This window comes from Cnephaeus nilssonii (genome assembly GCF_951640355.1).
Source record: "Cnephaeus nilssonii genome assembly, chromosome: 9".
NCBI classification, from domain to species: Eukaryota; Metazoa; Chordata; class Mammalia; order Chiroptera; family Vespertilionidae; genus Cnephaeus; species Cnephaeus nilssonii.
Window position 1 is genome coordinate 85086918 of NC_137080.1, and position 6011 is coordinate 85092928.

A 6011-nucleotide genomic window follows, 5' to 3' on the forward strand; every position below is an offset into this window, starting at 1 on the left:
CCAGGGCATCCTCATCCCGGTCGTACGGTCCAGGAAACTGAGGCTCAGAAAAGCCAGGTTGCACCGCTGAGGATTCTCTAGCAGGCCAGCGGGGGAACCAGGTGTGTTTACAGGCCTGCCTCTCTCCAAAGCTCTTTTCATGCGATTTTTGGGAGAATGAAATTAAATGTGAATACTCATCTGAGTGTCCGGCCCCCCACTTTTTTTTATCTGCACAGGTAGAAAACGGAGGGCCCTTGTTAGCCTGAGATGAGTAGAGGGAGAGAGAGATGATAGAAACATCAATGATGAGAGAGCATCATGGATCGGCTGCCTCCTGCACGCCCCCTACTGGGGTTCGAGCCACAACCCAGGTATATGCCCTTGACTGGAATCGAACCTGGGACCCTTCAGTCCGCAGGCTGACGCTCTATCCACTGAGCCAAACCGGCTAGGGCCGTGATGGCAAACTGTGGCTCGCGAGCCACATGCAGCTCTTTGGCCCCTTGAGTGTGGCTCTTCCACAAAATACCACGACCTGGGTGAGTCTATTTTGAAGAAGTGGCGTTAGAAGAAGTTTAAGTTTAAAAATTTTGGCTCTCAAAAGAAATTTCAATCGTTGTACTGTTGATATTTGGTTCTATCGACTAATGAGTTTGCCCTAGCCGCTAGGGCAAAACAATTTTTTTTTTTAAATGTGGGCCTTAAGCCCTAGATGGTTTGGCTCAGTGGATAGAGCGTCAGCCTGCAGACTGAAGGGTCCCAGGTTCGGTTCCAGTCAAGGGCACATGCCCGGGTTGTGGGCTCAATCCCCAGTGTGGGGCGTGAAGGAAGCAGCCCATTGATGATTCTCTCTCATCACTGATGTTTCTATCTCTCTCTCCCTCTACCTTCCTCTCTGAAATCAATAAAAATGTATTTTTTTAAAAAAATGTGGGCCTTAAAACGTGCTTTCATCCAAACCGATTCATTGGTCTCTGTTTTGTGCCAGGAATTGGTGCTGGGGATAAGACCTGCAGTCAAGGAAGGAGACAGGCTCATAAACAGGTACAGGACTTGGACAGTGAGATGCCAGGGCTGGTGTGAGTGTGTGTGTGTGTATCTGTGTGTGTGTCTCTGTGTGTGTCTGTCTGTCTGTGTGTCTGTGTGTGTGTCTGTGTGTGTGTGTCTGTGTGTGTCTGTCTCTGTGTGTGTCTGTGTGTGTCTGTGTGTGTGTCTGTGTGTGTGTCTGTGTGTGTGTCTGTCTCTGTGTGTGTCTGTGTGTGTCTGTCTGTGTGTGTCTGTGTCTGTGTGTCTGTGTGTGTGTCTGTGTGTGTGTGTCTGTGTGTGTCTCTGTGTGTGTGTCTGTGTGTGTGTCTGTGTGTGTGTGTGTCTGTGTGTGTGTCTCTGTGTGTGTCTGTGTGTGTGTCTGTGTGTGTCTCTGTGTGTGTGTCTGTGTGTGTGTCTGTGTGTGTGTCTGTGTGTTTCTGTGTGTGTGTCTGTGTGTGTCTGTGTGTGTCTGTGTGTGTGTGTCTGTCTCTGTGTGTGTCTGTGTGTCTGTGTGTGTCTGTGTGTGTGTCTGTTTGGGTGTGTCTGTGTGTGTCTGTGTGTGTGTCTGTGTGTGTCTGTGTGTGTGTGTCTGTGTGTGTGTCTGTCTCTGTGTGTGTCTGTGTGTGTGTCTGTGTCTGTCTCTGTGTGTGTCTGTGTGTGTGTCTGTGTGTGTGTCTGTGTGTGTCTGTGTGTGTGTCTGTGTGTGTCTGTGTGTGTGTCTCTGTGTGTGTGTGTGTGTCTGTGCACACGCACAGGGGTAGAGAGTGGGGTCCTGGGAGGAGGAGATGATTCTTCTAGAGTTGGAGTGATCAGCAGGAAAGGTGACTTAGAAGATGAGACTTGAGCCACTTGAAAATCATCACTCCTGATGGAGGGTTCCTTTATGAAGAGTTTGTCATGATGTGGGAAAACAGTTCTGATGTTAATTCAAAAAGGATGAAAAAGTATATGCAGTGTGTTCATGGAGCCGCCACACTAGCTTTGGGTTGTTTTTTTTTTAACACTAAGTTTAATTTATTATAAAAAGACAAGCTTTTACCTTCTGTATTCCATGGTTATTTGAACTTTTCTGCTCTTCCTTCCAAAATGAATCCTAACTAAAACATATGCTGCCTGTCCCAGGGCCCTGGCAGGAACACAGCTGGGTGACGTAAGGGAACTGTTCACAAAGGTGTGGGCAGGGCACAGAGAAACCCCCGGGGCTGATACAGCACCCGTGGCAAGTAATGGTGGGGTGTCAGCACCTGCGGTCTGACACGGGGAGGAGAGGGAGCAGCGACAGGAACCCCGAGCCAGAGAGAGCTGGGTGGAGAGGGTGCCAGACAACAGCTGTGACCTCAGTCAGTGGATGTAGTCAGTATGGACCCCGCAGGGAGAGCAAAAGGAGAATACATTTCCCGACTTCACCATCCTCCCATCTTCTGATCCCGAAACGGAGGGTGTGAGTCCCGAGTCCCCTGTTGTCGCTCAGCTCACCAGGGCGCGGGGTGGGCAGGGCTGGGCCGGAGGAGGGTGAATCACAGGGAAGCTCCTCTTGTCCTTGGTCCAAATTACAAAGCCCCTGTCCCCAGCACAGAGGACACAGTGTCCCATCAGCTGCTCTGTGATGGAGGGGGGTTTCAACTGGGCACCCCCAGAACTCAGCCAGAGCTCTTTCCCCAGAAGTCAGCAGGGGAAATGGGGGGCATGCGGCCTGAATGTATCATCGTAGCCACCTGCTTTCACCCCCAAGAACACATTCTCCGCGCCCTTTGCCAGCACCTTGGCTGGGCAGGTGTGTCACTTGGAGGGTCTGAGTCCGTGGCGGTCTCGGCTCTCTTGGGTTGCTGAAGGTTCCTGTTGACCAGGGCCCTGGGCAGAGGGTGGTGACAAGGCCCTTCGGTGAGTCCCCTGGGCTCCAGATCTAGTGCCAGCCTCTACTGTTCCGTCACAACCCAGTTTCCCTGGTGCTTGGGATTAATCAACCAGACATGACGGTGACCCCCTTCTCTGCCTGTTGGTTCGGTGGAGTGAGAAATGGGAATGGCGAGGGTCAGCAGGCATTCCATACATCCTTCAGGGTCCACAGCTGGAGAGGACCCCCTGGCTTCTGCTCAGGAGCCCAGGCAGAATGCAAAGGAAATGGGGCCACGGTTCAAGGTGCTTCCGCTTGAGCGCGGTGTGACTACTGCCCCCAATGACTCCCTCCTTCCCAGATGGCTTACTGTCGGGGAGTGTCTCCCTTTCCACCAGGAATGATGATCTTCAAGGGGCCCCAGATGAGTCCTTAGGAGAGCCCAATATTCCAGGGAAGGCCATGACCTTTAGTGGGAATGTAAGCATGCCCCCCAATGGGCCACCAGTCACCATGTCCCAGTCACAAAGGACACCAGTAATGCATTATTCTGGCCCCCACAGTACCTTCTAATAGAGACTCTTTAATCTAGAATGCTATTGCCCCAACCATGCCTTCTGCTGGGGGCCAGGCAGGGCTCCCTTCTTTGGCTCAGATGTTGTCCCCCAGAGATCCTCACAATGGTGGGATGGCCCCAGCGGGGTCCCCATTATTGCTGCCCTTAGAATCCCAGGACTCTTTTGTTAGCCGGCCAGCCTCTCAGGAAGACCCCTTCCTCCCTGAGCAGCCCACACCTGCTCCAAAGAGCAGAGCAGACATGCAGGGCCCCGGAAAGGGCTCCCAGCATGAGAACTGTGGGAGAGCTTACACCAAGCGCTCCCACCTACTGAATCACCAACGCACACACACACGTGACAGGCCCTACAAATGTGAGTGGGAAGTTCGTACGTGGTCTTTCTTCCGTTCTGATGAGCTTGGACGACATACGTAGATACACACCAGCTACCGGCCACATACATGTGATCAGTGCGGCCAAGAATTGATGAGATCTGACCATCTCAGGCAACACCAAAGGACACACCTGCGGGCGCCAGGATCCCCCAATCCGCAGGCCAACGATGAACAGATGGCTGGTCCTCCTGCTCCTGACCTTTAGGTCCATCTCCTCTTCCCCTCACTTGCTTCTCCACCCAGATCCTGCCTGCCTCTGACCAGCTGTCTCTTTAGAGAATGATTATGAGCCAGTGTTGAATGAAGCCCATATGAGCTGGGCCCCCGTCAGGGACTCTTCAAAAGCTGTCTTGGGTGCCCTTGTCTCTTTGGGGCCACCTACTGTTGCTGAGTTTAGCTACATGGAAAGATGAAGCAAAGTAGAGATCGGGAGCTTAACTAAAAAGTTCTGGAGGCAGCTCAGTTGGTTACCATTGTTTCAATACACCAAGGTTGTTGATTCGATTTCCAGTCAGGGCACATACAAGAAGCAACCAATGAATGCATAAATAAGTGAAACAAGAAATTGATGTTTCTCTCTCTCTCTCCTGTACTCTCTCTCTCTCAAATTAATAATTTATTTCTAAAGAAAGCCATTGAATCCGGGGAATTTTCCCAAGGCCTGAGGAATTAAAGCTGAAGGGAAGCTATCTGCCCTAAGGGTTAAAATTTAAAAAAAAAAAAGCCCTAGCTGGTTTGGCTCAGTGGATAGAGCATTGGCCTGTGGACTGAAGGGTCCTGGGTTCGATTCCAGTCAAGGGAACATGCCCCAGTTGCGGGCTCAATCCCCCCAGTAGGGGCCATGCAGGAGGCAGCTGATCAATGATTGTCTCTCATCATTGATGTTTCTCTCCTCTCTCTCTCTGTCTCCCTTCCTCTCTGAAATAAATAAATAAATAAATAAATAAATAAATAAATAAATAAATTTTTATAAAAAGCTTTTTATGTCACTCCCCAACTTGAAACCTTTCAGTGACTCTCCTTTGCCTGCTACAAAAAAAAATCCAAGTTCCTTATCGTAATCTTCCACAGTTTCCAGAGCCAGGCTATGTTCAAATCCTGAATTTGCCACTTACTAGCCACGCGACCTTGGGAAAGGGCTTTTGGTGAGAAAAGTACTATTGGCCTGCTTGGGACACATCTTCTATATTGAATCAGATTGTCCAGCACTCATCAGCCACGTGCCCAGAGTTTCTGTCTCCTCCCACCACTTTCAGACTTGGATGGAATGCCCCACCGCAGCCGCATGGGATCTGGCATCTCAACTGGCCACTAGCAACACAGAGGTGTAGGGGAGTTAATCCTCTTGGGTAACATTTGACCAGTGGGAGTTGGGAGAGACCCGAGCAGATAAATTCCCTCTTCTTCCCTCCCTTCCCTGCATTGCTGCAAAGCACTGTCTCTCCAAACAGTACAGCCAACGGGGCAATCTCCTAAGGAGCCAGTGAGCACACCTGCTGTGCTTCACGGCTTGTGGTGGCAGGATCCCACCTGCTGTCACCTTGCATTACCTCCACTCTCCCCGCCTTGCTTTTATTTTCTCCCTCTCAGTGCCTTGGGTTTACACCATCCAAATAAAACATTGGTACTTCGTTCTTGTTTTAGGCTCCATTTTCTAGGTGACTTGGGGGTGGAGGACAATAGACTGGGGCAGAGAAGGACAAACCCACTGTAACTTCGCCTCCTTACAGAGCTCAGATACCAGATACCTGAGCATAATGGCTCTCCTGACAACTCAACCAGGTAGTTCAAAACCTCATTTCTGGACTTCTCAGCCAGCCATTTTTCTGATCAGCAAACTAGTTGAAAGGAATTTACTCATGCTCTCAAGTGAGCTCTCAAGAGGCAGAGCTGGGATCCCAACCGGGATCTGTCTACTCCAGAGGCACCTCTCTCCACTAAGATGTGATGCCTCCCACAGATGCTGCCTGTGCCTACTCTGATGCCCAGCACTGACAGGTGAGGTCATAGTGAGATGAATCAGCACTGGCTCCTGTGGTCCAGGAACCATCTGGTCTAGGGGCTGAGAGGTCCACCTAGGTGCAGCGGCCATGGAGAGGAAGGGGAAGGTCCGACAGGTGTATGCTCCTTGACAAGGGATTGAACCCACCACCTTGGGATGTGCCCTGACTGGGAATCGAACCGGCAGCTTCTCAGTGCACAGGACCATGTTCCGTGA

At 50.9% G+C, this 6011-nt stretch overlaps 1 pseudogene across 1 annotated transcript; it reads left to right on the top strand.

Annotated features, from left to right (window-relative positions):
- The first annotated feature begins 3197 nt into the window (after nucleotides 1–3197).
- Nucleotides 3198–3998, top strand: LOC307105751 (Krueppel-like factor 17; annotated as a pseudogene). Its single transcript has one exon. The product of its transcript is annotated as a Krueppel-like factor 17 (transcript).
- Nucleotides 3999–6011: the final 2013 nt, after the last annotated feature.